Source organism: Oncorhynchus mykiss, chromosome 12 (assembly GCF_013265735.2).
Source record: "Oncorhynchus mykiss isolate Arlee chromosome 12, USDA_OmykA_1.1, whole genome shotgun sequence".
Classification (NCBI taxonomy): domain Eukaryota; kingdom Metazoa; phylum Chordata; class Actinopteri; order Salmoniformes; family Salmonidae; genus Oncorhynchus; species Oncorhynchus mykiss.
This window is the reverse complement of record NC_048576.1, coordinates 45404663-45423205: the sequence shown is the minus strand read 5'-3', so window position 1 is coordinate 45423205 and position 18543 is coordinate 45404663.

Genomic DNA, 18543 nt, shown 5'->3' with positions numbered 1-18543 from the left:
TATTCTATAAAATAATTTCTCCGTAATTAATATTACCTGATTGAGCTAATCATATAAATGTTATTAACTAGAGAGTTGTGCACCACAAAATAATATTTATAGAGCTGTTATCTTCCGTATAAACTCTTAAAGACCTAGTAATATTTGACATCAATAGCAGTCAATATTAATCGTCATCTTAATTCAGTCTCATCTGAAAGTTGTAAATTCTTGGTTATCTGCACGAACCCTGGCTCACAAGTTGAATCAGCCATGCAAAATTGGGTTTAATTATTTATTTACTAAATACCTAACTAATCACACAGAATTACACATACACATAATTAAATCATAACTTGATTACAAATTACGTCATGAAGGAAAACGTCCCTGGCGGTGGAACAGATATGACAGCTTGTTACACAAAAGAAAAGGGGCTGGGTTTGAGTGAAAGAGCGGGAAGACTGAGGAACAAAGGGAAGAAACTGTCGTAAATACAGTATCTTATGCATTCTAAATTACTGCCCATTTGGAAAAGGAAAATGCAATAAATATTTACTCTGAGCTGCGCTTCGGTAGGTTGGTGGTAGATGGGAGGCTGTGTTGCCCAACCGAGTCCTTTGAAGAATGTCTCTGGTTGTCAATTGGATACGTTGTGGTAACGTCGTTTGGGTGATAGACGGGATACTCTGTCTGTTCCTTCCTAACCCTCGTTTGCATCTGCTGTTGCTAACTCAACGGCTAGGAGGTATCACTTCTGTAGTGAATAAGAGTTCAAAGTTCATACCATTCGCAACCAAAGCTTACGCTGATGTTGGCTTCGTTCTGTAGTTATTATCTGAACCATTTTGACATAGGACCGTTGTCCTCACGTCCTTGGAACAGGAGGTTATATTGTCATCAAGGGCTTGTATAGGAAGCGAGAGGAGGGCGTGTTTGAAAAGTTTTATAGCCCATGTCCCTTCACACGGGCGGGCCACTGATTGAGCATCTTATGAAAACCCAAATCTCATATTTTAGAAGCTAAAATCACATTTCATCCCATCACAAATAATTTAATATTCAAACATTTAAATTGAACAACAATTCCATGTGAATCCGATAACTCTGATGTGTAGACTTTCCACTGTAGAGTTTATGTCATCTTAACATTGATGAGAATGTCTCAGATGACAACCGAACTGACATCATATTCACTAAGTACCACCGCATATGTTCCATTGGTCGGATTACCAGAATATAGTTCCTTTCCCCCCACCTTCTGATGTTCCCAGAATCTCTATGTTAACCAAGGGGTTTGCAAATGTAACCTCAGTAGGGTAGAGAGAGGAAAAAGTGGGGAAGAGTTATTTATGACTGTCATAAACCTACCCCCCAGGCCAACGTCCTGACAATACTATATTTCCATTGATGGAGTGATGCTGACTAAAGAAATGTCTCAACATACCCAACTTTCCCCTACCTGCATATTTATTACACTCAATCTCTTTATAGCTTGTTATAAAATTTTCACAGGCAAGTAAATAATTGTTCAATCCATATACATAGCTCCTTTGATGTGCTCAACGGAGTCTTTGAGATTCGAAACCCTGTGAAGTGTATCGTCTTGTAACAGACTCTCGACACACACATACACACACCATGTGCTTGGTGAATGAAACTCTGGCAGTGATTAATATGTTTGTGATAGAGATGGTGCATGGGGAAACGTTTCCCCCCGGTATTTTGACACTTCCCTGGCGTCGGTTTCCCGCCTTTCATCTGATTAATCGGAGATCTTTCTCTCCTGGAGCGTCCCTGCCTTGGTGACATCTCTTTCTGGCGCGCAAAAAAAAAAACACACACACACACACGCTACACACATTCCACAAACACTAGACGGGCCTGTTTAGCATGCCAATTCTGTGTCTCGCTACTCAACCCCCACTATAATTCTGTTTCCTTTTTCTAAAAATAATTCCCTATGGGCGATCATTATGAAGAAAATGACAGTGACAGAGTGTGTGTGTGCTGTGTGCACTTGTTTTCCTACATTATCAGGACCCCAATGTCCTAATATTTCACCTTAATATCCTGAAAACTTTTCAGGTCCTGAATTTGTTCCAATTATAAACTCAGCAAAAAAAGAAACTGCCTTTTTCAGGACACTGTCCTTCAAAGATAATTCGTAAAAATCCAAATAACTTCACAGATCTTCATTGTAAAGGGTTTAAACACGGTTTCCCATGCTTGTTGAATGACCTATAAACAATTAATGAACATGCACCTGTGGAATGGTCGTTAAGACACTAACAGCTTACAGACTGTAGGCAATTAAGGTCACAGTTATGAAAACTTAGGACACTAAATAGGCCTTTCTACTGACTCTGAAAAACACCAAAAGAAAGATGCACAGGGTCCCTGCTCATCTGCATGAACGTGCTTTAGGCATGCTGCAAGGAGGCATGAGGACTGCAGATGTGGCCAGGGCAATAAATTGCAATGTACGTACTGTGAGACGCCTAAGGCAGCGCTATAGGGAGACAGGATGGACAGCTGATCGTCCTCGCAGTGGCAGACCACTTGTAACAACACCTGCGCAGGATCGGTACATCCGAACATCACACCTGCGGAACAGGTACAGGATGACAACAACAACTGCCTGAGTTTCACCAGGAATGCACAATCCCTCCAGCAGTGCTCAGACTGTCCGCAATAAGCTGAGAGAGGCTGGACTGAGGGCTTGTAGGCCTGTTGTAAGGCACATCCTCACCAGACATCACCGGCAACAATGTCGCCGATGGGCAGAAACCCACTGTCGTTGGACCAGACAGGACTGGCAAAAAGTGCTCTTCACTGACGAGTTGTGGTTTTGTCTCACCAGGGGTGATGGTCAGATTCGCGTTTATAGTCGAAGGAATGAGCTTTACACAGAGGTCTGTACTCTGGAGCGGGATTGATTTGGAGGTGGAGGGTCAGGTTATGGTCTGAGGCGGTGTCACAGCATCATCGGACTGAGCTTGTTGCCATTGCAGGCAATCTCAACGCTGTGTGTTACAGAGAAGACATCCTCCTCCCTCATGTTGTACCCTTCTTGCAGGCTCATCCTGACATGACCCTCCAGCATGACAATATAACCAGCCATACTGCTCATTCTGTGCATGATTTCTTGCAAGATAGGAATGTCAGTGTTCTGCCATGGTTAGCGAAGAGCCCGGATCTCAATCTCATTGAGCACGTCTGGGACCTGTTGGATCGGAGGGTGAGGGCAAGGGCCATTCCCCCCAGAAATGTCCAGGAACTTGCAGGTGCCTTGGTGGAAGAGTGGGGTAACATCTCACAGCAAGAACTGGCACATCTATTGCAGTCCATGAGGAGGAGATGCACTGCAGTACTTAATGCAGCTGGTGGCCACACCAGATTGTTACCAGACTGTTACTTTTGATTTTGACCCCCCCCCCCCCCCCTTTGTTCAGAGACACATTATTCAATTTCTGTTAGTCACATGTCTGTGGAACTTGTTCAGTTTATGTCTCAGTTGTTGAATCTTGTTATGTTCATACAAATATTTACACATGTTAAGTTTGCTGAAAATAAACGCAGTTGACAGTGAGAGGACGTTTATTGTTTGCTGAGTTTATTTTAATCTTAAGGTTTAGGGTTTCGGGGTTAGGGTTTTTGGGGTTAGATTTAGGGAAAATATGATTTTTATTTAACAAAAAATTTTAATGGTGAAAAAGTTTTACACAAAAAAGTCCTGACATTTCATGAAAACACGGCTGTGTGTGTGGTGTGAGAAGAGAGACCAACGATAAAGCACACAGAGCAAAAACTAGAGGCAGAGAGAGGAAAGAGGAAATTATAGAGGAGGAGGGAGATACAGAGAGCAAAAGAGCAGAGGGAGAGGGAGGCAGCACATTGATATATGGCTCAGTAAGCAGCACCCGGACAGCTTTCACATCTTTCAGTAAACATTATCCACCAGGGCACATATAGGAGAGCCGCCAGGGCCCGCAGTCTGTCCACAGATAACAATTCTGTCAGCAGAGCTACGGCTCAGGCACGTACACACACAGGCCCGCACAGACAGACCGACAGACACACATGTATTCTTCAGACAGACAGACACATAAGCACTAGAGGTCGACCGATTAATTGGAATGGCCGATTTCAAGTTGTCATAACAATCGGTAATCTGCCTTTTTGGACACCGATTGTGGTCGATTTAAGAAATACAGTGCCTTGCGAAAGTATTTGGCCCCCTTGAACTTTGCGACCTTTTGCCACATTTCAGGCTTCAAACATAAAGATATAAAACTGTATTTTTTTGTGAAGAATCAACAACAAGTGGGACACAATCATGAAGTGGAACAACATTTATTGGATATTTCAAACTTTTTAACAAATCAAAAACTGAAAAATTGGCCGTGCAAAATTATTCAGCCCCCTTAAGTTAATACTCTGTAGCTCCACCTTTTGCTGCGATTACAGCTGTAAGTCGCTTGGGGTATGTCTCTATCAGTTTTGCACATCGAGAGACTGACATTTTTTCCCATTCCTCCTTGCAAAACAGCTCGAGCTCAGTGAGGTTGGATGGAGAGCATTTGTGAACAGCAGTTTTCAGTTCTTTCCACAGATTCTCGATTGGATTCAGGTCTGGACTTTGACTTGGCCATTCTAACACCTGGATATGTTTATTTTTGAACCATTCCATTGTAGATTTTGCTTTATGTTTTGGATCATTGTCTTGTTGGAAGACAAATCTCCGTCCCAGTCTCAGGTCTTTTACAGACTCCATCAGGTTTTCTTCCAGAATGGTCCTGTATTTGGCTCCATCCATCTTCCCATCAATTTTAACCATCTTCCCTGTCCCTGCTGAAGAAAAGCAGGCCCAAACCAGGATGCTACCACCACCATGTTTGACAGTGGGGATGGTGTGTTCAGGGTGATGAGCTGTGTTGCTTTTACGCTAAACATAACGTTTTGCATTGTTGCCAAAAAGTTCAATTTTGGTTTCATCTGACCAGAGCACCTTCTTCCACATGTTTGGTGTGTCTCCCAGGTGGCTTGTGGCAAACTTTAAACAACACTTTTTATGGATATCTTTAAGAAATGGCTTTCTTCTTGCCACTCTTCCATAAAGGCCAGATTTGTGCAATATACGACTGATTGTTGTCCTATGGACAGAGTCTCCCACCTCAGCTGTAGATCTCTGCAGTTCATCCAGAGTGATCATGGGCCTCTTGGCTGCATCTCTGATCAGTCTTCTCCTTGTATGAGCTGAAAGTTTAGAGGGACGGCCAGGTCTTGGTAGATTTGCAGTGGTCTGATACTCCTTCCATTTCAATATTATCGCTTGCACAGTGCTCCTTGGGATGTTTAAAGCTTGGGAAATCTTTTTGTATCCAAATCCGGCTTTAAACTTCTTCACAACGGTATCTCGGACCTGCCTGGTGTGTTCCTTGTTCTTCATGATGCTCTCTGCGCTTTTAACGGACCTCTGAGACTATCACAGTGCAGGTGCATTTATATGGAGACTTGATTACACACTGGTGGATTGTATTTATCATCATTAGTCATTTAGGTCAACATTGGATCATTCAGAGATCCCCACTGAACTTCTGGAGAGAGTTTGCTGCACTGAAAGTAAAGGGGCTGAATAATTTTGCACGCCCAATTCTTCAGTTTTTGATTTGTTAAAATATTTGTTGTTGTTGATTCTTCACAAAAAAATACAGTTTTATATCTTTATGTTTGAAGCCTGAAATGTGGCAAAAGGTCGCAAAGTTCAAGGGGGCCGAATACTTTCGCAAGGCACTGTTCCTCTGTGGTGATGGGACAAACTTCCAGATGGACAACCGTCTCTGCAGCACTCCACCAGTCAGGCCATTATGGTAGATTGACAACACAGAAGTCACTCCTCAGTAAAAGGCATATGACAGCCCGACTGGAGTTTGCCAAAAGGCACCTAAGACTCTCAGACCATGCAAAACAAGATTCTCTGGTCTGATGAAAGCAAGATTGAACTCTTTGGCCTGAATGTCAAGCGTCACATCTGGAGGGAACCTGGCACCATCCCTACGGTGAATCATGGTGGTGGCAGCATCATGCTGTGGAGATGTTTTTCAGTGGCAGGAACTGGGAGACTAGTCAGGATCGAGGCAAAGATGAACAGAACAAAGTACAGAGAGATCTTTGATGAAAACCTGCTCCAGAGTGCTCAGGACCTCATGACTGGGGTGAAGGTTCACCTTTCAACAGGACAACTACCCTAGGCACACAGCCAAGACAATGCAGGAGTAAATTATATATTTATGTTTTAATATGTAAGAAATTTGTATTTTTTTTCTAAAAAACAGTTTTTGCTTTGTCAATATGGGGTATTGTGTGTAGATTTATAAGGGAAAAAACGGTTTAATCAATTTTAGCATTAGGCTGTTTTGTGTCATCTGGAAAAGCCTCTATCAACCCTTGATACAGTTTGGAAATCAACCTTGGAGGTTTGTCAGACTGCCTTAAAATAGCATCTGGCTTGTCCAGTGTTTGCTGGACAGAGAGTATATATTTGTATCTGCAAATATTCACATCACCTTAGTCACAGACTAGTCTTCCCTGGCTGCCTGACACTGCTGAGACCCCTGTTACCATCTGATCCTCCTAAAATATATTTTTGTAATCATTTTTAGATAAAACTATACTTAATATAATCACATCACCAAATAATTGATTAAAACACACTATTTTGCAAAGAAGGTATACAGTAGCCTCAACAGCACTCTGTAGGGAGTACCATGGTGTAGGCGGAGGACAGCTAGCTTCCGTCCTCCTCAGAGTACATTGAATTCAATACAAAACCTAGGAGGCCAATGGTTCTCACCCCCTTCCGTAGACTTACACAGTAATTATGACAACTTCTGGAGGACGTCCTCCAACCTATCAGAGCTCTTGCAGCATGAACTGACATGTTGTCCACTCAATCAAAGGATCAGCTAAGTAATCTAGTACTGAAAGCATAAGCTACAGCTAGCTAGCACTAGAGTGTATGACATGATGTGCGTAGTTGACTTATAGAGAAAGAAAATAGTTGAACAGTTTTTAACAAATACATTTCTTCCTAAATGAAGGAGAAGCAAGAAAGAAATAGAGAGGGAGGGATTGTCATTTTTTCACTTTCAGTTTCACTTACTTAGCTAGCAAATGCAGCTATCTAGTTTAGCTTATTGGAACACTGCTCAAACAGTGGGATGCTATGTTAGCTGGCTGGCTATGACTATCCAACACAAAACTGAAACTCTTCCAAGTCAAGGTAAGCGTTTGGTTTTAGTAATTTTTTGACACCAGGGCCTGCCGGTGTAACTGCTTACTGACTGTACACTGTAACGTTACTGCATGATTGTAGTGGGTTTACTAATGCGTTAGTATTATTAGCTAAGCTGACTATGGTGTTACTTTAGCTAATATGGTGACAACGATGTAGGCTGTGTGTAGCGGTTTGGCATTGAACGTTTTTTTTTTTTGCCTGGTCACATACAGCTGATGTGTTGTGCATTGAAGTCTACAAGCAAAGGGACGAGGTTAAAGGATTAGTGCGCATCACGTAGATGTGAGAAGGAATACAACGTGGCTGCTATGAAACTGTGAACTGTGTTTACACGTGAACATTGGTGTATTAATTCCATTGATTGTGTTGAAAAACGTTTCATAAACAGAAGCAAACGGAAACAAAACGGGGATAAACATAAATACCTGAATTTGTCCAATAGAAACTCGTTTGCAACTGTTGGACTAATGATTACACCCACTGGATGTAGGCAAGAGTGTACAAGATGGTATTGAATGTCACCTTCTATCCATGTGACACTGTCTGTCACATATTTGTCTCTCGACTTGTGTGCACCTACGTTGTAGACTTTCATTCATAGGCTAGGATGTAGCAGCCTCATGATGGGTATAGGGAAGATGTTAGTATAATGTAGTAGTCTAAACCAATCTCTGTTATATTGAACTGGGTGAATGGAATATAAATGACAGTCATCCAATATGCTGTAATAGAAATAAGGCCATGCTCATGAAAAAAAATGACATCCTTCATCTTAAACGCACTGGTGTACATTTATACTTTATATTATCCAAGAATAGAATTAATGATTCAATAGTTGAAATTACCATTATTCCCAGACTGTAGCTTTAAGCTTAAATTGCTGTCCTGTAGCTACTCTAGGTCTACCCATCAATTAAAGAGGAAACTTTGTATAATTCACTGAGTATACTGCAAGAGTTCCATAGACTGGTCTTCCCTGTCTGTCTGACCCTGCTGTGACCCCTGTCACCATCTGATCCTGCTAGACATGATGAGCAAAGTGTTGTGTACTGACTGCACTAGATGGCTGCATTCCCGCAGGATGCCTTGGGAGACCTGCGTGTTCCGACAAAGATCATTGCGGTGCGGTCGGGGCATTTTTTAATGCTGCAGGCGGGAGCGGGCGGTCAGACAGACTACTTTGGAGTTAAAATATGGTTCTTGTCCCACAGATTATTTTGAAACGGTCCTCTTTCTGCTTTGTATGCGTTAGCCTATCCATTGTATTAAAAGCACACATTTTCGCATTATTCACTCACTCAGTATTCGCTGCTTTAACTTCAGTAGTCTACCTCTCCGAAGAATCACGTGGTAGTTAAATTGAATATGAAATTAACTTAAATGTGATTAGACTGTAGCTTACTACATTGTCTGTAAATAAATATTGATCATGAAAAGAAGTGGAGGGCGATCAACCAACATGAGTCAAAGTGCAATCAAAAAAATGTAAGGCACAATGCACACATATTGGGCTACTATGGTGAGCGAGCATTACACCTTTTCATTTTCAATAAGTAACCCATTTATTTGTCTCTGCCTGCAAATCGTCCTTCGAAAGGGGAAGCTGTATCCTATAGGACTATGCAAAACGAGGCAAGTGTCGCCATCGTCATTCTTGCTGTTTCCAGTTCAGTAGCCATACCTGTGAGATCAGGTGCGCATGTGGTCTCAATTAAATAGAGTAGTAGGCTATAGCCTATGTATACATGGGCGTTGAAGCACGGAGCAGTTATCTTTCCAAAGAAATGTACTTCCTAAATAGGCCCATGATTAGGCTATAGTTTACTACATTGCCTAGCAATAGGCCTAAATATTGATCGGTCTGAAAATCTTCCCACTCCTAAAAGGTAGGCTATAAACATAGCTCAAGAGAAAGTGCAAGCCTGTCCAACTCTGCTCTATTCAAACTACATCTAGCATATTGGCTGATATAGCCCAGTAATACAATGTAAGGGCCATGTGAGAGTCTCTGGTAATTTATTTTTGCGTTTTTGATATTACGAATGGGGCGAAAAATTGCTGGGACCATGGCTGGCAAGTGAGCTGCGTCACATACGCCTAAAATAACATTGCAAACTGGTACTGACTAATACAACTCACATTGCACTGAAAAAAACGTCAAAATATCAATCTTGCCCGATGGTTTCATTGTTTGATTCAGGTCTTAGTTTGATTGAGGCAAAAATAATAGCTAATGTAAACCAACTTTTGCCAGCTCTCTCTCTCTCTCTAATGTTACATCAACTGACGAAAGCTTGCCAATTCAAATTTACTTCTGAAACGTGACAAGACAAAGGTTACAAAACATTTCCATACAAACAGTTGCTGTTAGATAGTAATAATAGCCACTTTATATTTCTATCAGACAGAAGACGAGGCTAGAGCTGACCTGGCTGTGGTAGCTACTCATAAGCGTAGCTTATTCATTCACCTCAGTCGAGGGGATGAAACATTAGCTAACATTACATGTCAGTTACAATACTAGCTCAGCACTGTGAATAAACACTCATGTTTCTTCTTCTGTTAAGTTAAACAGCAGTTACCTTGCCAGCTACATCAGTCAACTAAAGATAAGCCAGTTTCTGTTCTGCTTGGAGTGAAGGTTCACCTTCCAACAGGACAACAACCCTAAGCACACAGTCAAGATAATGCAGGAGGCACAAGTCTCTGAATGTCCTTGAGTGGCCCAGCCATAGCCCGGACTTGAATCCAATCGAACATCTCTGGACAGACCTGAAAATAGTTATGCAGCGACGCTCCTCAGCCAACCTGACAGAGCTTGAGAGGGTCTGCAGAGAAGAATGGAAGAAACTCCCCAAATACATGTGCCAAGCTTGTAGTGTCATACCCAAGAATACTCAAGACTGTAATTGCTACCAAAGGTGCTCCAACACAGTACTGACTAAAGGGTCTGAATACTTATGAATATGTGATATTTCAGTTTTTTGTTTGTGATAAATCTGCCCCCCAAAAAATCCAAAACAAGTTTTTTATTTGTCATTATAGGGTGATGTGTTGATTATCCATTTTGGGGGGAATCCATTTTAGAATAAGGCTGTAACGTACTAAAATATGCAACAAGTCAAAGGGGTCTGAATACTTTCCAAATGCACTGTAGGCTTCTTCTACACTGTTTATCATATATCCTTATGTCTAGTCACCTTAACCCTATACATACTGTATCTACCTCTATCACTCCAGTATCCCTGCACATTGTGAATATGTTATTGGAACTGACCCTGTATATAGCTTACTTCCTGTGTTCTTATTTTTATTTATTGTGTTTTGTACTACCTTATGTTATTTTTAGTACTACATGTACATTGATATTGATGACTGCATTGTTGGGTTTAGAGCTTGCAAGAAAGGCATTTCACTGTACTTGTGCGTGTGACCTTAAAACGTGAAACTTGAAACATACACTGAGTGCACAAAACATTAGAAACATCTTCCTAATATTGAGTTGCACCCCCTTTTGCCCTCAGAACAGCCTCAATCTGTCGGAGCATGGATGCTACAAGGTTTCAAAAGCGTTCCACAGGGATGCTGGCCCATGTTGACTCCAATGCTTCCCACAGTTGTGTCAAGTTGGCTGGATATCCTTTGGTTGGTGGATCATTCTTGACACAGATGGGAAACTGTTGAGCATGAAAAACCCAGTATTGTTGCAGTTATTTACATACACAAACCATTGCGCCTGGCACCTACTACCATACCCTGTTCAAAGGCAATGAAATATCGTGTCTTGACCATTTGCGCTCTGAATGGAACAAATACACAATCTATGTCTCAATTGTCTCAAGGCTTAGTCGACATACAGTACCAGTCAAATGTTTAGACACACCTACTCATTCAAGGGTTTTTATTGATTTTTTAAAATATTTTCTACCTTGTAGAATAATAGTGAAGACATCAAAACAATGAAATAACACATATGGAAATCATGTAGCAACCAAAAAAGGGTTAAGCAAATTAAAATAGATTTTTGATTTTTCAAAGTAGCCACCCTTTGCCTTGATGACAGCTTTGCACACTCTTGGCATTCTCTTAACCAGCTTCATGAGGAATGCTTTTTCAACAGTCTTGAAGGAGTTCCCACATATGTTTAGCACTTGTTGCCTGCTTTTCCTTCACTCTGCGGTCCAACTCATCCGAAACCATCTCAATTGGGTTGAGGTCGGGTGATTGTGGAGGCCAGGTTGTCTGATGCAACACTCCATCACTCTCCTTGGTCAAATAGCCCTTACACCGCCTGGAGGTGTGTTTTGGGTCATTGTACTGTTGAAAAACAAATAATAGTCCCACTAGGCGCAAACCAGATGGGATGGCATATCGCTGCAGAATGCTGTGGTAGCCATGCTGGTTAAGTGTGCCTTGAATTCTAAATAAATCACTGACAGTATCACCAGCAAAGCACCATCGCACCTCCTCCTCCATGTTCCTGATGTCCATTGCTTGTGTTTCTTGACTAAAGCAAGCATCTTCTTCTTATTGGAGTCCTTTAGTAGTGGTTTCTTTGCAGCACTTCGACCATGAAGGCCTGATTCATGCAGTCTCCGAACAGTTGATGTTGAGATGTGTCTGTTACTAAATGCTTCACTATGAAGCATTTATTTAGGCTGCAATCTGAGGTGCAGTTAACTCTAATGAACTTATCCTCTGCAGCAGAAGTCACTCTGATTCTTCCTCTCCTGTGGCAGTCCTCGTGAGAGGCAGTTTCATCATAGCGCCTGATTGTTTTTGCAATTGCACTTAAAGAAATTTCAAAGTGCTTGAAATGTTCCATATTAACTGACCTTCAAGTCTTAAAGTAATGATGGACTGTTGTTTCTCTTTGCTTATTTGATCTGTTCTTGCCAAAATATGGACTTGGTCTTTTATCAAATAGGGCTATCTTCTGTATACCCCCTCCATACGTGTTGTTTCATAGTTTTGATGTCTTCACTATTATTCTACAATGTAGTAGGTGTCTCCAAACTTTTGACTGTTACTGTATGTCCAGTTGTATTTTGAAGTTGTGTAAGTCGGAAAGCGATGTTGCAGTTCGTCCATTAGAGGTCTGTAGAGTGCATGTTACCGTGTTGTAACAGAGCTATTGGCTAGGGTGCTGTTCAGTGGTATAGCAAAGGGTAAATGCACATTAAAGTTGTTTACTCATCTTTTTTATTTTGCCTGACCATTGACCTACATATCGGGGAAAAATACTTTGAAAATAAGGGATCGTTACTTTATTCACCACGAACGGCAATTAGCTTTTACCCAGCTATTTATTTTACCACTAAATCACTGGTGCTGTTGTAGGGTTGATGGTGGGTGTAAGTTGCGGCTTACGGCACTCAACTTCCTTGGTTTACTTTTAGTTTTACTTCCGGGTCTGTTTCTTAGCCCAAACCCGATGTCCTTAGCTTAGCCACACAGGGGTTGCCTAACCCATGGATGTTCTTACATTTTTTACAAACACATCTCAAATTTCAATCTTGCAATTTAATTTACCAGCAAGTGTTTCTGGGAACATGTTGCCACACAATATTGACCCTCCACACACTCCATAATAATAGCCTTGTGCTGTGTTTGTACAAGGAACTGGGCATTTTCACATCACAGTCAAAGGTACCAGAATTGGGCCTAACATCCTAACCATATGCCGTAACTATCCCATAACCATAACTATCCTCCACTCCTACCATTCTACTAGTGTTCATAACAGTAATGGCAACTCCTAGATTTCCTGTATGGGAATTTCCATTCATTCTGTGCACAAATACGGCTGTGCAGGTGTAATCTTAGTTCCATTTGTTAGCGCATTATGCTCATTACATCCAATTCTATTGGCGGTTAAAGCCTGGGGCGGCTGACACAAACCTTTTCAACTAGCTGGTTTGAGCGTGTCATGAGATGTCAGAGGTTTCCTATCTAAAATCCTTTACATGCAGCATCAGCCCTCTTTCAAAGGCCTCTGAAAAGATAAGCGTGTCCTGCCGCGATGACTCAAGAATACCAATTCCCTCTTTAGTTTAAGGAGGAGATGAAAAGGAGAGATAACATAGAAATGCACGGATGGTGATGGAAAGAGGGGAGGAGAGAGGTGGTGTGTGTAAGAGAAAGAGACAGAGATAGAAAGAGGAGGAGAATGGAAGAGTGAGATACAGATGCAGAGAGCAAGAGAGGGAGATAGCAAGGGATAGAAAGAGGTAGAGAGATATTCAGATACTGAGAGAAACTGACAGAGAGAGTGATGAAGAGGGAGAGAGACAGCGCAAGACAGAGATATACAGATATCAAGGGAGAGAGGGGAGGGGAGAAATTACAGGGAGGAGTACAGAGACATTTGGCCCTGGGCAGAAATATCAGTCAATCGCTCAGAACTTTGTCCTAGGCACAGTTATCCTTGCAGCAGGTTTCCTACATTTCCTCTTGAATTTTTTTCGCCCTCCTGTGATGAATATTACATTCAGACTGTGAATAATGAAACCTATCTCACATAAATTAAAGAGACAGGCTGAATTCCCCCTGGTTCAATCACTTTGAGAGAGAGAGGGAGAGGGAGGGAGAGAGGGAGGGAGATGGCAAAAGAGAGAGAGAGCAAAAGAGAGAGAGAGAGAGCAAAAGAGAGAGTGTATAAAGACGTGAGCGCGCAGCAGAAGAAAAGTGGACCTGTTTAATTTAAATCAAGTGTCACCGTGTAATCATTTTGGTCACGGTTGCGAACAAGCTGCGAAAATAGGGACAAATTGACATGCTGGACGGAGTTGACGCTGCCGTATCGGCGTACAAGTTCTCGGCTGTTTCCTACATCTAAATGTTTATGGTCACAAGAATTTGGCTCAGGGGTTATGTATGGGCCCAGAAGTGTCAAAGTGTTGGTGTTTGTAGGCTTTTGTTCCATAAAGAACTACAGTTCCCATGTTAATGGTTTATGGTTGACTGAGAAGATACATTTTCCCTCCCACTGTTTACCTTGGGGTAACATAATCAGTGGAATCTGGCAACTAAGTGATTAGAAGATCAAGACGATTGAAGATCAAGGAGGTCTATCTTCTTCATGATGATAACAGTGCGTGATGAATTAGGCTATATACGATTTCAAACAAGGATATATGCTTTTCTGTGAATGGTAGTGGCAGGATTGCTGCTGATTGAGAACAGATAAAGGACCGTTCAGAACAGTTGATGGGTTCCTGATTCAGTGTTCCAGTCTTCATATAAAAACAATATGTATAATTCTGCGCATGTCGACTTATTTGCTGTGCTGAGTGCTCCGCTGCCATACCTCAATAAGCATACGCGCAATTTCATGTTCTTTTTTCAGGAGGGTAATAGGCTACATGCAGCTATTTATTTTTTTATTTTTACCCAAAATACATTATTGACATGTTCGTACGAACGTAGTTGTCTCTATTGCGAACATAAGCACGACACAAACAGGCAGTCTAGCAATGTCATGTTCTTCTTAGCTGCTGAGTTAGGCATGCATATATTTATACTCGCCACAATATCCGCATATGTGGCATAACCATGGTACAGGGCGATGCAAAACCAACTCGCCCATTGTCGACTCTTTTCAACAGTCCGGATACAAGCCAGGCTGCGAAGAATGTTCGGCTGCCCAGCGGTGGAAAGCAGAAAGACACAGACACACAGTGTAATTAGTGATTGATTGCATGTTATGTTATCCATCATAATTGCAAACATTGGCTAAGCTGCACAGGATTCAGACATGCAGTCACGTAGTGTTATTTTTTCAGGATCTACGATATCGCAACAACTATAACGGTTAGCCTACATCATCACACAAAACGCAGATAGTTTTTTCTCCAAAGTGCAGGGACTACTACAGACAGACAAGGTTGTAGCCTTCATAATATATGTTTTGGAATGTTCGTTCAAATCGCCGCAGGGTTTTTATTTCAGCTTTTCATAAATATGAGGCAAAGCCATACATCATCATGGTTCAGTAGAGGGTGAGTAGAGAGCGAAATGAGATGGGAGGGGGGATTGTGAGTTTGTGCGTAAAATAACACATGCACAGAATGTGATCCTGATCCTTAGCTTTAAGAACGAGGTTTCCGGAGGGTAGTGGGCAAAAACTGTGTCCATAGACACATCCTTTTTTAATATCAATCCTTGTTGGTGCTGCAATTTAAATTGGCGTTTTTATTTTCTACAATGTTATAGAGGGCCTTGTAATCGTTTGAGAATATGATGACAGATGCTGTAGTTTCTTGGTTGAGTTGGGAGTGGCTGACTGCTTACTCTGCAGTGTGCATCAGCTGCTGATAAGGGGCACCATATGGTGGAAGGGAATCCCGTATATATATATACACTACCGTTCGAAAGTTTGGGGGTCACTTAGAAATGTCCTTGTTTTTGAGAGAAAAAGCACATTTTTTGTCCATTAAAATGAACATCAAATTGATCAGAAATACAGTGTAAACATTGTTAATGTTGTCAATGACTATTGTAACTGGAAACGGCAGATTTTTTATGGAATATCTACAGTGCCTTGCGAAAGTATTCGGCCCCCTTGAACTTTGCGACCTTTTGCCACATTTCAGGCTTCAAACATAAAGATATAAAACTGTATTTTTTTGTGAAGAATCAACAACAAGTGGGACACAATCATGAAGTGGAACGACATTTATTGGATATTTCAAACTTTTTTAACAAATCAAAAACTGAAAAATTGGGCGTGCAAAATTATTCAGCCCCCTTAAGTTAATACTTTGTAGCGCCACCTTTTGCTGCGATTACAGCTGTAAGTCGCTTGGGGTATGTCTCTATCAGTTTTGCACATCGAGAGACTGATATTTTTTCCCATTCCTCCTTGCAAAACAGCTCGAGCTCAGTGAGGTTGGATGGAGAGCATTTGTGAACAGCAGTTTTCAGTTCTTTCCACAGATTCTCGATTGGATTCAGGTCTGGACTTTGACTTGGCCATTCTAACACCTGGATATGTTAATTTTTTAACCATTCCATTGTAGATTTTGCTTTATGTTTTGGATCATTGTCTTATTGGAAGACAAATCTCCGTCCCAGTCTCAGGTCTTTTGCAGACTCCATCAGGTTTTCTTCCAGAATGGTCCTGTATTTGGCTCCATCCATCTTCCCATCAATTTTAACCATCTTCCCTGTCCCTGCTGAAGAAAAGCAGGCCCAAACCATGATTCTGCCACCACCATGTTTGACAGTGGGGATGGTGTGTTCAGCTGTGTTGCTTTCACGCCAAACATAACGTTTTGCATTGTTGCCAAAAAGTTCAATTTTGGTTTCATCTGACCAGAGCAACTTCTTCCACATGTTTGGTGTGTCTCCCAGGTGGCTTGTGGCAAACTTTAAACAACACTTTTTATGGATATCTTTAAGAAATGGCTTTCTTCTTGCCACTCTTCCATAAAGGCCAGATTTGTGCAATATATGACTGATTGTTGTCCTATGGACAGAGTCTCCCACCTCAGCTGTAGATCTCTGCAGTTCATCCAGAGTGATCATGGGCCTCTTGGCTGCATCTCTGATCAGTCTTCTCCTTGTATGAGCTGAAAGTTTAGAGGGATGGCCAGGTCTTGGTAGATTTGCAGTGGTCTGATACTCCTTCCATTTCAATATTATTGCTTGCACAGTGCTCCTTGGGATGTTTAAAGCTTGGGAAATCTTTTTGTATCCAAATCCGGCTTTAAACTTCTTCACAACAGTATCTCGGACCTGCCTGGTGTGTTCCTTGTTCTTCATGATGCTCTCTGCGCTTTTAACGGTCCTCTGAGACTATCACAGTGCAGGTGCATTTATACGGAGACTTGATTACACACAGGTGGATTGTATTTATCATCATTAGTCATTTAGGTCAACATTGGATCATTCAGAGATCCTCACTGAACTTCTGGAGAGAGTTTGCTGCACTGAAAGTAAAGGGGCTGAATAATTTTGCACGCCCAATTTTTCAGTTTTTGATTTGTTAAAAAAGTTTGAAATATCCAATAAATGTCGTTCCACTTCATGATTGTGTCCCACTTGTTGTTGATTCTTCACAAAAAAATACAGTTTTATATCTTTATGTTTGAAGCCTGAAATGTGGCAAAAGGTCGCAAAGTTCAAGGGGGCCGAATACTTTCGCAAGGCACTGTACATAGGCGTATAGAGGCCCATTATCAGCAACCATCACTCCTGTGTTCCAATGGCACGTTGTGTTAGCTAATCCAAGTTTATCATTTTAAAAGGCTAATTGATCATTAGAAAACCCTTTTGCAGTTATGTTTGAACAGCTGAAAACTGTTGTTCTGATTAAATAAGCAATAAATGGTCCTAGTTGAGTATTTGGAGCATCAGCATTTGTGGGTTCGATTACAGGCTCAAAATGGCCAGAAACAAAGACCTTTCTTCTGAAACTTATCAGTCTATTCTTCTTCTGAGAAATTAAGGCTATTCCATGCAAGACATTTCCAAGAAACTGAAGATCATAGAAGGTGGAGTGGGAGGCCCCGGTGCACAACTGAGCAAGAGGACAAGTACATTAAAGTGTCTAGTTTAAAAAACGGATGCCTCACAAGTCCTCAACTGGCAGCTTCATTAAATAGTACCCGCAAAACACTAGTCTCAACATCAACAGTGAAGAGGTGACTCTGGGATGCTGGCTATAGTATTAACTGCTTGTCGTTTCTTAAATTATAATGCGTTAGTTGCTTACTGGACCCTGGCAATCCGTGAAATGTTAACTAGCTAAAGAACTAAACACTATCTGTGAATTAATGTTTGCCTCTACAGTATGTGGTTAATTTTCAGAATGAGAGTATTTGGTGAAAATGAGGCATAGCCTCTGGATTCGGGGATCAAGTGTAGCTGGAGCTGGGCCTGTCTTAAGCTGGATGCCAACATAGGAACACCACACACTTTGCCTCTTTCTCATTTTTGTTGGCACATTGTAGAACAGATGTCCACAGGCAGAAAGTGTACAATGTAATAATGTTCAGTGTAGCCCAAAGATATTGTTTTTGGTGTGTTGAACTTGACAGTAACGTGTGTGTGTGTGTGTGTGTGTGAGTGAGGGGGGATTATACTTTTTTTTACTCAGTGAATGTTATTTTTACACACATGTAGCCTTGTGCACTTGATAGATGTCTATAGTGGCTACTATAATAGAGCAAAAATAGAATGCCTGTTTGTTTCATTTTACTTCTACTTTAAGATGTTTTTTTCCCAAGTGCAACATTTTTGTGTGTGGTCACAAGCGTTCT